This window comes from Chlamydotis macqueenii, chromosome 2, assembly GCF_036417535.1.
Source record: "Chlamydotis macqueenii isolate bChlMac1 chromosome 2, bChlMac1.mat, whole genome shotgun sequence".
Classification (NCBI taxonomy): Eukaryota; Metazoa; Chordata; class Aves; order Otidiformes; family Otididae; genus Chlamydotis; species Chlamydotis macqueenii.
In genome coordinates, this window is record NC_141557.1 from 212,719 (window position 1) to 226,706 (window position 13,988).

The following is a 13,988-nucleotide window of genomic DNA, read 5'->3' on the forward strand; positions in this document are numbered from 1 at the left end:
ACGTTATCTCTGTGGAGGCAGTGGATGGACTGTAAGAGCTTCGGACTGTCTACCCTGGCTGTTGTCCAGGGAGCAAGATCCCTGCACTCGTAGGACATGAGATGGAATTAATTCCCTAGAATTTAACGGAGTCCGTAGGAATTTTGAAACGGAGAACATAGTATGGATACAGATGAAATAAAAAACCTATCCCTGTACTTCTTATTCCAAACCTTCCTCAGAAAGAACTGGCACCTTCTCCGTGAGTCCCAGCCTGCTGGGGAGAGGCGCTGGGGAAGTTTGTCCCTGCCCTGAGGTGCTCTGAGTTTTTTGCCTTGTCATCAGGCATGGAAGTTTGTTCCTGCTCCTATTTCTGCGGAGTTCCTTGCTGCCAGTTTGCATGATGCAGCCACTAACCGAACCACCACAGAGCTGAAGTGCGCCTTAACATGCTGGTCAGGCTTGTGAGAGGTTTTGTAATTTTAATGAGCGTTGCATAACCTGACGTGGGTCTATTTTAGTGGAAGTGGTGTTCTCTGCATGAACTTGTGCCTGCAGAAGTGATGTTCTTTGGTGCATGATGCTACTAAATAAAAGGAAAGCTAAAGGCAGCATCTTTTAAAAAAAAAAAATCTCTGAAGCCTTTCCATTGTCTGCTAGAAATCTCTCTTTTCCTTTGCTAACCGCTGTGTTCAAGGGAGCAGGATTTTATAGCAGATCCGTGCGAAAAGGAAAAGCTCCTGCTGAAAGTCTTGCACAGGTAAAGCGTGCGCGGGGTTGGAGGATTCCTGGCTGAGTAGCGCGTCGGCGTGTCAGTAAGTTGGGACACGCGTTGCATCTGTAAGTTGGCCTGACCGAAGTTTGTGCAGGACTTCGATAACATTTGGTTGCTTTCACCCTTCCAGCACTTCCTAGACTCCCAGTTGTTTTTTTTTTAAGAGAAGCTCTGAACAACTGAGCTTGTTCTGGAAATGCTGGCTGACACGTTCCCACGGCAGTTTAAACCCAAGTGCTGTCGGGGAGCGCTGGCAGCAGACTGGCCGCTGGCGTAGCTTCAGGCGCTCTCGTGGTGACCGTGTAACATCTGGGCCGGGCGGCACGGCGTGCGTTGGGGCCGGCGGTGCGGCGTGCCTTGCCGTTGAGCTCTCAGCAGCGGAGGAGCGGGGAAGCAGATTTGTTTTACCATCCAGCCACATTACCGCCGCTCATCTCTCTTTCCAGCCGCTGCCCAGCTCCTGATGACGTAGCTGTTCAGTGAGCTGCAAAACCCAGGCTGAATCCCAAAATTGGCACAACTAGGGTGGAAGTGCCTTAGGCCGGATCCGAGGCTGAAACAGGGAATTCGTGTATCAGTTGAACACAAGTTAAAACCAGAAATTGATGAAAGGAAGGTGGTTGAGATTCAAGACCATGAACGTGAGTATGCTTGTTAACTGGACAGAGAAGGAACCACGGGGATCCAGGAGATCACGACAGTGATTGTAGTCCGGATTTCACTGAGCTGAAGGGGCCATGGGCTGTACGGACCGTGCATGTGCTGGTTTATCCCCCCTCTTAAGATAACAACTGGCTGCTCAAAGGTTTTGTATTTTTACCTATCACCAGAACTTGGCCAACACTTTGTCTCAACATAAAGATGTGAGCCAGCTGGAGAGGGTCCAGAGGAGGCCACGCAGATGCTGAGAGGGCTGGAGCAGCTCTGCTGTGAGGCCGGGCTGGGAGAGCTGGGGCTGTTCAGCCTGGAGCAGAGGAGGCTCCGGGGAGAGCTGAGAGCGGCTCCCGGTGCCCAAAGGGGGCTGCAGGGAAGGTGGGAGAGACTCTTCAGCAGGGCCTGCTGTGACAGGACGGGGGTGGTGGGTTTCAGACAGAGGGAGCAGGTTCAGACCGGATGTAAGGGAGAAGTTTTTTACGCTGAGGGTGGTGGAGCACCGGCCCAGGTTGCCCAGAGAGGCGGTGGATGCCCCATCCCTGGAAACATTCCAGGCCAGGTTGGACGGGGCCCTGAGCAACCTGATCCGGTTGGAGATGTCCCTGCTCCGTGCAGGGGGCTGGGCTGGGTGGGCTGTAACGGGCCCTTCCCACCCAAACCAGTCTGTGGTTCCATGATTTGGCAGGCAGGACTGAAGCTCATACCTTGCAACTCCCGATCTCCGCCCACATACGCTGTTCTTCTTCCTCCCGGTGGGCAGTCGGTGATCTGCTACCAGAATAGTGCATGCAGGTGCTTTGGAGCACCTCCTGCTGAAGCTTGGTGACCGAGTTCTCTTTAGCCAGGCTCCCACGCCTTACACGGTGTGTTCTAGAGCAGCAGAACGGCTCTCCTACAGCATCAGCTGCTGCGCGTGCTGCTGATGGGCACGAGCTTTGTGACACAGCTCCCTCGGGAGCCATGGCAACGGTGATGCTGCAGATTTCTCACGGGCGGAAGTTGTATGCATCTCTCAAACTAGGCCTGCAAACTTTTGTAATTTGAGTTTGGTTTGTTTTGTTGGGGTGGTTTGGTTTTTTTTGATTTTGCAGCTTAAAGTTAAGAAACGTTGGATGTAGGGCTGTTCGTGCAATTTGAATTTAATCCTTTCTCCATCTCTTGGATTAATTTCAGCTTCTCGTTTTTGTTGTTGCCGTTGTAAGAACTGCCCCAGATTCTTCTGGAAAATGATTTTATACCTTTTAGCGTCAGGAGGCAGCCGAGCGGATAACCAAAACCTGTCAGACGCTGTGAGCCTTGAAAATGTGACTGAGCCTTTATGCTGCTGCTTGCGTGGAATCAAAACTAAAACTGGGAATTATGTGTAAAAAGCAGAGTCCTAAAACCTGTGCTTCCCAGAAGGCGCCCTGGCTGATGCGGAGCTGCGGCTCTGGTGTTGCGGAGCGGTAACGGAGCAAACGACGGAAGGTTTCATTCACCCAGCGCTGAGCCATTTGGTTCGGGTTTACTGCCGGCATCCCTCTTCCCTTTACTGCTCAGGCTGTATTGCAGCATTGAGACTTTCAAAGGATTGCTCTGTTTCCTCCAATCTGTCCTTAAAGAGTAGTCTTTTTTAAAAAAGAAATTAATTTGTTTGTGTCTTCTTATGGTTTCTGATTTGCTAAGCTCTTCAGGAAAGGGCTCTCCATGTATTACAGTGCTGCTCCGGTACTCAGCGCCGCGGGCTTCGGCGCTGGCAGGGCGGAGAGCTTATTGCACAACCACATTGTGGTCTGGACAGGCGTCGGAATTGTCCTCCCAGGCGTGGATTGGAGGGGCCCGTCGAAGCGGTCATCTGGATGCTTAGCTTCCCTCTTTCCTCAAAAACCTCCATCGCTGCCTGCTGCGGGCATCCTTCCAGCGGCCGGCGGCGCAGCTGAGCTGATGACAAGCGGTCTTTGCAGCCCGTTGGCACTGCCGCCGTGCGTAACGCAAGACATATTTCCCAATGTGACAGCTCTGAAGCCCCTGTCTGCAAATGAGATAGGTTTAAAAGCACAAAATGCCATCCTTGCTTCATTTCAGTATTTGCTTTTCTTTCACAGCCACATTCTCTAAATATTTCCTTTTCCTGGCTGGTTTCCATTCTGCTGGTGCCATTACAATGTTACGTCGGTTTAGCATTTCCCCAGTAACCTTTCCTTCGTGTACTGTCTGTCATTCTCCCATGGGACCCCAGACTGTAACTGGGTTTGTCTGGTGCGAGCTCGTCGGCTGCGTGGGTGTAACCGCCTGCATCCATCTCCCCTGGAATCGTCGCCACAGCCGTGGTCGTGGACCAGCACCTCCTAAGAACTTCAGTAGTGCTTCTGAGATGGTCAGAGTAACATCATATTGCAGCCTGCTCGTTGATTAAGACCTATTGATTATCCCAGGTAGAAGTAAGAGAAATGAAAGCCAGAAGCAGCAGCAGAGCTTTGCTGTTATCTGCTTTCCCCCTAAGGTTTTGCCCCTGTGTGTTTGTATTTGATTCTGCTGTGACAGGGACTTTGTTGGGGCATCAGTTCTCTCCGTAAGTAGAGGTGAGTGGAGTTTAGAGGGCGTGTTTGCAGGCCTGCGGCTTGCAGGTGCCGCGTGTTTCCAGGCCCGTCTGTCCTGAGTCGCTGCACAGCTCTGGATGTGTTTGTTTAAGGATTGCCCGACCCAGCTGGAATTGGCTGCATATCCCCGTCTGGTTTTTCCTGGCTGGTGCTGTGCTGTGTGTGATACTGATCCTGGCTTTTTCTCTGGCCGGACGGTCTCTTGCAGCAACTCTCATTGTAAGCTCCCGCTCCGTGGTCTTTGGCCAGGGCTTCCTAGGTTTTTTCTTCCTTTATTTCATATTCCTCCTCATCCTTGACACTCAGATTCTCAAGAAAAGCTGGGAACAAAACAAATACACTTCTCTTTGTGAATTCTGCCAGATGAGGAACTTTGAAGACATTTCCTTGGTGATGTTACCTACCTTGCAGGGGACATCTGGATTTCCAGCCTCGTCCTTCCCTGCTGATGTTGCTGCTTCACTGCTTGAGTATCACCCAGCTGACTGCCTCTCTTCAGTTTCTACTTGCAAACACCCCTGCAGTGACCAAGCACTGCTCGTATTTTGAGTTGGAAACACTCTGGAGTGCGTTTTAATCCTGGCTTTGGCTGATGTCTGGGATTGTCGATGTGTGTGTCGATTCTGAAGTACGTGGGATTTGATCTGAATGTCCTGTCGACATTCACGAGGCCGTGTTGGAGCGCTGCACAGCTCCGCACCTTTTCCGTGTTCGGCTTCTAGTGCAAAGTCACCGTGGGCAGCATACGGAATACTCTGGTTCACCGCTTTGTCCTTTGGCCTGGCTTCTTCCAGACTGCGAGGAGAAACGAAGCGTTCGAGCTGGGCAGAGTGTCACACTTCAGGCTTCGTGTGCGGCTGCTTGATTTACACGCCGGGAGTGTCTGAGCAGCGCAACACGCGTGTGCGCGGAGGGACACACAGACGAGCGAGTGTTTAAATTGCGGTTTTACAGCCTTGGCTTTTATAGACAGTGCGTACTGATGGTTCTGGTCAGCCCGGTCACGGGCTGTTACTGGTAATAACGCTTAATTAGAGATCACATTAACTGGAGATGCTGGCAAGGACTAGCTCGTCATCCTGAAGTGATGTTGCCTTAGAAACCAGTGCAAAGGATTGCACAGAAACGGTTGTGGTAGATTTAAAAAAAAAAACAAACAAACCAGCAAAGGCATTAGGAGGGATAAGTAATAGCTCCGGGAGCGAAGCAAAAATAGAAACACTAGGCTGATTCATCTGCCGAGGCTGGGAGCTCGCAGATTGGGTACTAAGCGGTGACGTGCTGGTGTAGTGATCCTGGCCGCTCTGGCTCTGGGCGCTGCCTGCGCCCGGGCAGCGCTGTTTTACCTGGCCAAGCCCGGCCGAGTGGACAGGGGTTCTTTGTGGTTTCTTCAGCACGTGGGTGCGACTTTCCTCGGAAAATGCTCCTGTTCAGAGACACGACATAAGCACCAGAAAAGTGACGAGGGATGTGCGTGTTTGTACCGAAATACAGGCTGTGTGCGCTCGGCGACAGGATGTAATGATGGTAGGAGGGTGTGCACAGGCGAAACGCAGCCTTCCCCCCTGTGAAACGGCTGCTGGCTGCCACTGAAAGGCTGCGAGAAGCTCCGGGCCGTGGGCCGATCTCCGTGTCCAGGAGCTGGACCAGGCTCTGCCTTGCAAGGGCTTCGAACCGTTTCACTGCCAGTATCTGGCACGTTCTCCAAAAGAGAGATGGCGGAGAGCCAAGAGGGCTGTGAAACCTCAGATTTGGTACTTGAAGAGCAGGAAATCTTCCTCAAAGTTGAACTCGGGGTAAAGGCAGCAGATGGGCTTCCTTTCAGGATGTCTATCCCAACTCCTCTTTAGCACGGACCCTTCCTCACTTCAGTTGTTTTCCAAAATCTGCCCAAGTCCTCTTGTTTCTGAACGTCCTCCCACCCTTCCCTGCGTCTCTTTGATTGACTGGCACTGCTTCTCTTACAAGTCTTTAGAAAAGTGAAGCTTTGTCAGGATCTAAAGGAAGAACGGGGACCGAAGCGCCGGTGTGGGGGCTGCTGGTTGTGTGTGGAGTGTTGGTGATTTCTGGTCTTGCTGCAAGGCTGGCACAACCACCGTGGTGGAACTTCAGAAGTGGAATATTAGCAAATTTAAAGAAAAAAAAAAAAAAAGGAAGAAAAAAAGTAGAAGGTAGAGGCTAGGGCACTGGGAATGGGTATCTGGGAACAGCACGCGCGAGGCAGATGAAGCCGTTGGAAAGCTCTCGGTGTGCGAACTGTGCGTTACCTCCATTAGTGTCCGGAAAGATTAAACATCAGATGACTTCAGAGATTTTTCATTGCTAAGCGTTCTCCTGCTTCCGAGTATCCCAGGCATTGAGTATGGTTCATTTCCTACATTAAAAAAGATTATTAATCGACGCGGCAGTGGTGGCTGTTACTGGCTGTGTATCGATGTTGTGAATCAGGCTTTTCTTTCCAGAGCTACAAATCCCTCCTGGGCTCTGAGGTACCAGCCCCTGGATCAGTGTGGCTTTTCTCCTCTGTCTATTATATGGTAGCTGTTTGCTTTTTTTTTTTTTTTTTTTAAAAAAAAAAAAAGCCTACTAGGCTTCAGGTGGCTTTACAAACTTGCCCTTGCTCCTGGTGAAGTGTGTTAAGTGATCTCGGGAGGGATCCATCCAGCGGGACCTGGCCAGGCTGGAGAGGGGGGCCCGTGCCAACCTCACAGAGTTCAACCAGGCCAAGGGCAAGGTCCTGCACGTGGGTGGGGGCAATCCCAGCACAAATCCAGGCTGGGGGGGAATGGATGGGGAGCAGCCCTGAGGAGAAGGCTGGGAGAGCTGGGGCTGTTCAGCCTGGAGCAGAGGAGGCTCCGTGGAGAGCTGAGAGCGGCTCCCGGTGCCCAAAGGGGGCTGCAGGGAAGGTGGGGAGAGACTCTTCAGCAGGGCCTGCTGTGACAGGACGGGGGGTGGTGGGTTTCAGACAGAGGGAGCAGGTTCAGACCGGATGTAAGGGAGAAGTTTTTCACCCTGAGGGTGCTGGAGCACCGGCCCAGGTTGCCCAGAGAGGCGGTGGATGCCCCATCCCTGGAAACATCCCAGGCCAGGTTGGCCGGGGCTCTGAGCGACCTGATCCGGTTGGAGATGTCCCTGCTCCGTGCGGGGGGTCGGGCTGGGTGGGCTGTAACGGGCCCTTCGCACCCAAACCAGTCTGTGGTTCTGTCTCTGATGGCCTGAGATTTCCCTCAAAACCCTTGGTTTGGGATTGACCTGGGCGATGGAGGAATAGCAGTAATTAATTCCATGGGATGACTCCAAGGTCTGCGGTTTTGCGGAGCAGCCCAAATGCTTTAAGAGTGAGCGGGTGCTTGCAAACACCAGTCCTACACCAGTCAGGAGGGAGAACGCAAGCCTTGAGCTGCGGCCCCGTTTTCCTCCAGCACCTACGAATATTTCAAAGTGCAGCAAAACCGCTGAGGCCTTTTGAGAAGTGCAGCCTGTGGGTGGAACTATTCTGGTTAATTAGCGGGTGGCATGAAAGATTCATCTAACTTACAGTTCCTTAGTCATTGTTTTTAAATATAGCCGTGTCTTCAATCCAAAGCTTGAACACAAGCCGATGAATGTGTGGATTGCAGCGTTTCGCAGCAGCAGGTTAAATTCAGGGGGCGTGCCGCAGCTTGCCGTCTCCGGGTGTAAAAATACATTTCTGCTCCGTTAAACTGTGGCAGGGAGCCCTCCTACCGCCTCGGCACTGGGGACGGCGCTCTCTCCGGATGTGCACCTCTGGGAAGTGCTGTAACCCCGCTTCGAAGGGGAAAACCCGCCGTAGTCAAGGATTGATCCGTGCTAGGCGCTGAAGGCAAAGGACAGCTCTGCGGTTTGATGCTAACGCGACAGCAGCATCCAGATACCGGTGAGCGAGCGGCTGGAAGCGACCTTCGGCCCGCTCGGGGGCTCCCAGTTTGGCCAGGGAAGCGGTGTCCGAATCCAGAATCGCCGTTCGAAAAGCCTTGGCGACGATGCCGGGCAGGGAGGCGTCCCGCAACGGCAGGGCGGTGCGCTGGTTTTCAGTAGGTGAACGCAAAATGTGAAATGCTAGGTGTATGTGAAGTGCAGTAGAAAAAATGCTGCTCAAAAATATTGTAAGATGTGTTAAAAAAAATTAAAAATCAAGTTGACAGTATCTAAGGCTACACAACCTCTCCTAGCCTGGCCCGTTTCATCGTTTTCTCTGTCCGTTTGCTTATACGGGCGATACGCTTTGTGGATGTGAACTCGTGTTACAGCAACACTTGTGATCGCTGTTGACTCCGAAAGAACATTAAAATTCACGGAAAACAAAGGCCTTCTGCTGAAAGAGGTCATTCTGTGGCTGCGTGCTGCGCTGCTCGGGGCTGCGCTCCTTTGCGGGGGTTGTGTTCTGGTTTTGTTGGGGGGGAGGGAACTTGCTGACCTTCGCCCCTCTGTGGTACGGGCGGTTCGTCGGCGGGAATTAATAATTATAAATGTATCGATCATAATGGGGCTTGTCAGAGAAAAAGGAGGCGATATTTCCCGAACTGTGTGACAATCCCAGAAATGCTGCTCACAGGAAGATCTCTGCATTGAGGTGATAGAGCCCCCGGCAGCGCCTCTAGCCGGGACGGACGTTCCACTTAGAGCTGTATTCCTGATTTTTCACAAAAGGGTAAAACCTGACGCTTTCCTTTGAACTAGCGGCTGAATCCGGTAAATGAAGGCGTGCGGCAGGCAGGGGGTGGGGAGGAAGGAGTTTTGTCATGAATACAGGGGGCATGGTGTGTCGTCACCGGCGCCGGCAGCCTGCGAGCTCGGCTCGCTGCGAGCTGGCGTTACAGCCGCGGAGGAGGCGCAGCCAGCGGAGATGTCTCTCTCCAACAAGCAGCCCGCGTCGCTCTCCGAATACAGCCAGCTGTGCAAAAGCAAGAACGCCGAGAGCTTCTCGGAAGCCTTCCACTGCATGGAGTCCCCGAAAGACTTCGGCAAAACCGAATTTGAATGGCAGAGGACCGAGGGGAAGCTTAATGAGATTGGCTTGAACGTAAACTCAGGCGGACCGATTAAGGATGGGCTCGTTAAGAGCGCTGGCTTCACGGATGAGGACAAGCTCTGCTTCTTTGAAGGAAAATTAGACAAAGAGCTAAAAATAGCTCAGAAAGACAAAAGAGAAATCGAGGTGCAAGGCAAAAAATACCAGGCAGCTGCAGGTCACCTTGAGAGCTGGTCTGTGATTTCTGACACGTTTCCCTCTGCAGAAGGGAACTTTGCGAACCCTAAAGCTACAGATTTTCACGTGGGACAGGCAGGAGCTGAAAAACCCGGTCCTGGGCTGGCTAAAAATGAAGCCATCACCGATCAGGAGAAAGCAGCCGGCAAGGCTGGAACGGAGAGCAAGCGCCAGCCGGACCCAAACCCACCCCATCTGTCTGTGTCGGAGAGCGATCCTGACAAATACGTGAAGGAGCAGGAGATCAGCGTCTGGAACCCAAATTTCCACCCTATCCTGCCTAACGATTCGGGGGCTAAAGAAGCAGCCGTGAAAAAAGATGGAGCCCCCAGCTATTGTGTAATTGGGGTGGTTAACGACAGCTACGTGCAGAGCGGCTTTTCTTCCTCGTCGGCACCCAAGCCAGCACCTCCAACTACCACGGTGGAGCTTGCACAAGATGACTCCAAAAGTAGTTACTTCAACAGCAGCGCTGAAATGGAGGACGAGATGGAAGACAAGCTGGGCTGTGCAGACGACAGCAATTTTCTGAACAGGGCTGCCCACCAAAGGAAGGCAATGAGGCGTGCAATGTCAGAGTGCTCTCACTTGTCGGTGCCCCTAACCCTTAACCTGGCCGATAAATACCCTGAGCCGGTGCTTAGAGAAGACGTCGCTACTGGTCTGCTCTCTCCTAATAGCAGCCTGACCCAGTGCTCGAGCCCCACAGCCAGAAAGCCGGCCGCTCCCATGAAGAGGTCAATGACCGTGGCGGAGGAGCAAACATCTGTCTGCAGCTCGGGAGCGGAGCAGAGCCGCGCGGGGCCGCCCAGCCTGGCCGTGAAGGAGCACCAGTCCCTCCCGGCAGAGGAGCCGGCTGCCAAGAGGAGAGAGGAGCGGAGCGGTGGCAACAACGCGGTCAAGAAGGAGCTGGGCAGCCCGAGCTTGTACCACAGCAAGCTGGAGCAAATCCCTGAAGTCAGCAGCCAGGACAAAGAGAGGGAGGAGGCGGTGGGGAAGAGGGAGAAGAGAAACGCCGCCGATGGAGCCGCCGGGTTCGATTCTCCCAAAAGCAAATGTGCTGAGATGGAATCCGGCAAAACTGCTCCGCTGGAAAGAAAAGAAATTGAGGTCAGCACTGTGCAGAGCTCTCCATCTCCCAAGCAAGGTGATGTCCCACGTGATGGTACGTTGCTGATTTCTACCTCCCTGGGGAGCGAGCAGACAGTAGCTGGGAAGCGGCTAACTGGCTTCACGGGGTGCGGGCGGAGGGCGGGCGGCTCGGCGCGCCTGGGAACACCGATACAGTTCGGGTTCCGGTGGTTAGGACAAAGGATGTGGTTTTGGATAGACGAAAATGGAGGAGAAATGTGAAAAAATAATTGGTTGGCTTGTCAGCTTCTGCTGCAGCCCCAGCCATGAGTTGTTGCTGGGATCCCAACCCTGATTGATAGCTGTACAGTCTGGAGCATCCACGGCGGAGCGCGTCTCTCTGGGTACCGCTTGCCCATCCCTCTCGCGAGCACAGGTACCCTTCTGACTTGCGAGCCGTGTGGTTACAGTGAGGGCGTTACCGAAGCTCAGACCTCTCAGCCTGTGTCGGAAAGATCCGAGCTTTTCCCGTTAAGCTTTCAGCACCTTTTGGCGTGTCTGTCCGAGGGGCCAGCAAGAGTATGGGTAGAACAATTTACAGAGTGAACTCTTCCTGACTGCCTCAGCGCTGACATTCAGAGTGGGATTTCCCCGCTGCTTCCCGTGCGCTCCTTCCCAGAGCCCCGGTTACGGTGGAGCCTTTCCCATTGCGAAGCGTCAGCAGCAGCTTGCGTTATTTTGTAGTGGTTTGTGTCTCGGTAGCGCTGTGATGCGTGAGGTCAGGCTTCCCGGATTTAGGATCTGTGAGAGGACTAGTTAATCTTTGTTTTCCAGCCTGGAACAACATCTCTGTCCCTCTTGCCAGCTTCAGCCAGCGATAAACCTCCTTTTTTTTCCCAGATTTTGGGTGCGAGGAGAGTCTGCGTGCTTTGTTGCTCGTGTTAGAGAGATTTGCATGGGGAGAGGAGAAAAAATGTGTCGGGGAATAAAGACAAAAGACTTGCGTGAGGATTTTTGCATCCGACGACTTCTTGTGTAGCCAGCTGGTTTGCTGAGCCCTCAGAGCACTAATAATGAAGCATGAAATTGTTTGACGGCGGTGTGAGGGGGGACAGAGGCGTGCAGGGGGACAGAGGGACGGGCTGGTCAGGTGGAGCTCAGATTTTGGGTCGGTAAGCTGCGCGCTCGGCAGCAGTGCGCGTGGAAAGGCAGTCCCCCGGCGAGGGGACGAGCTGCGATAACCACCGTGGGAGTTAGCCTCTCTGGTTTGGCGACGTGTCCGTCCCCCGGCGAGGGGACGAGCTGCGATAACCACCGTGGGAGTTAGCCTCTCTGGTTTGGCGACGTGTCCGTCCCCCGGCGAGGGGACGAGCTGCAATAACCACCGTGGGAGTTAGCCTCTCTGGTTTGGCGATGTGTTAGTGACACCCAATGGTTGCTGGGGCGGCTCCTGCCTGCGCCAGGCTCTCATTGTCCCTCCTTCCTCCAGCTCTCAGCAATCGCTGTTGACAGAATCATAGTCTGTCTCTAATTAGAGTTTTACTTTTTCCTGAGACGCTTCACTTTCCAAGGCTCGTGGGCAGAGATCTGCAGAAGGAGGTTCTGGCAGTACAAACCTCCCCGCTCCGAAGCGCTAACACGTCTTACCTTCTTCCCTTTCCCTTGTCTCAGCGTTACCTTGTTCCTCACGGTCTGCTTGCTGCGCAGATTCTGAGTAGCCCTGGCAGTCGTGAGACGGAGCGGTGGCAGGTTTGGTGGCAGCGCATCCCGGATCGCAGCCGTCGGGCCTGCGGAGCCCGAACAGGGATGTCACGTCCTTTCGCGCAGGCGGGACTCTCGGCTCTCCCGTCGGTAGTCGCCGGCGCGGTGTGGTGAGCTCCTGGTCACGGTCGGAGGGGACGCCTGGAGATGTTTGGTGCAAGCAGGAGCTGTGCGTTCACCCACTCAGTTTTGTACTTAAACACGAAAGGGTCAGCAGGCTTCTTGACCACTTAAGCGTGACGTGGGTAAAAGTGATGTCGGCAACAAATGTGGAGCAGAAAAAGTCCTGTCTTTGTGCAGACCTTTGGTGTCAGGGAGTTTCTGGGGTGGTGGGGTTTGCTGTCACCTGCTCTGCGAGCAAAGTTGATTTGTGACGAGGCAGATTAGCAAGGAGGCTCCTAGTTTGGACAACAGGAGACGACCAGGTTTGGCGAGGCTGGCAAATTCTGTCCAAACGGAGGCAGCCATTTCGAAACACAGCTACGTGGGGTCTTTACATCAGAAAATCATGCAAAACGTAGTCTGCAGCGGATTGACATGTTTTCCCCAGGGGGCTGAGCATCAGCGACATAAAGGTCACTGAAAGATGTGAGCGCGCGGAGGCTTCTGCTTGGGCTGCTTTTTGCAGATGGCTCGTTCGTGTCACCAAGCTTTTAGGTTTAAAATTTTGCGCTCTTGCAATCTGCATTTTAAAAGCTAGCTTATTGTCCTTGTAACCGTAGAGCTGAGCGTGTAACTGAGTTAGCGCGGGGGTTTCCTGGGCGAGAACACGATAGAGTTGTCACTTTGGTTTACTCTTTTCCAGAATTAGCAGCCGGCTAGGTTGGGTTTGTTGTGTTGCGTACAGTGCAGTTGTCAGAAATAAACTCTGGATTTATTCTCTCCCGGAAGAATGCATAGCAGTAGAAGCAAGAACATGGTTTCTTTGCCTTAGGTGTGTGTAGTTTAGAAATAGTTTTTGGAACGCGAGGGAAAACAGACAAAAATGCCTTGGATGTTTCTGCAATGCTATCAAACTTTCTCTGCTGAGCTCTTCCTTCCCCTCCCCTGTTAATAAGCAGAGCGGCGGCTGTAATAAAAATAACCCAACCGAGCAAGCGGCCTTGGCTGGAAGCGTGGAACGGATTCTCGATCTGTCCTTGGCCATGTATTCACGGCTAAATTACCCGTGCATATCCTTATCGACGTGCCCCGCTTCAGGCTTGGCATCCACCTTGCAGGTCTCCGTCCAGCCACAGGGCGATGCGTCCAAAACGGCCAACACATCTGTTTTAGCTGGTGGAAATACGGTTCTCCTTGTTAATCCCTCCCTTTTTCTGCCTGTCCTACCCGTTCATTTTGAACCTAGCGCTTACGTTCAAGGTAACAGCTTCTATCCCTTGTACCTTTTTTCATCCTAAAAATTCTTGAGAGAGTTGTCCAACTTGATTCTAATCTTTGAATGGCGTCTCAGTAGATTTCCTCAGTGCTATCCAGCCAGCGTTGGGTTGGGTTGGCTTTTTTGCTCAACCTCTACTACTCCTGTTTTTTAAGGTGACCTAGGACTGTACATGAAATATTTCTCTCTTGCAGGTAGTTGGATGTTAGTATGATAGCACACGTAGTTTAATTTCGGTCTAGAAATTGTCAGAAGGGTACCCGTTCAAACCTCTGGTGTCCCCAGGGCAGGTGTGTTACGCAGGAGATCCTGGCTGCAGGGTTAGTCCTGCGCAGAGCTGAGCTGCAGAACTCCTGGTCCCTCGTTTCATCAGCAGTGGCTGCAGATTCTCACCAGAACAGGCGTCGTGTTGTTCCCTGCTCCGGACAATAGCTGTGATTCATGTTCACGTTGTGTACGGGCTGTTGTGTGATGTATTGCACGTACCTCGTGTCACCTCCAGAGCATCGCTCAGATGAGCGGTGTCATTCACCGCTGCCTTCGCCTGCTGCTTCTTCTCAT

At 52.9% G+C, this 13,988-nt stretch overlaps 1 protein-coding gene across 9 annotated transcripts in view; it reads left to right on the forward strand.

Moving 5' to 3' along the window:
• Positions 1–13,988, forward strand: part of MAP4 (microtubule associated protein 4) — a 151,109-nt gene that overhangs the window by 109,214 nt on the left and 27,907 nt on the right. The window lies entirely within an intron of this gene.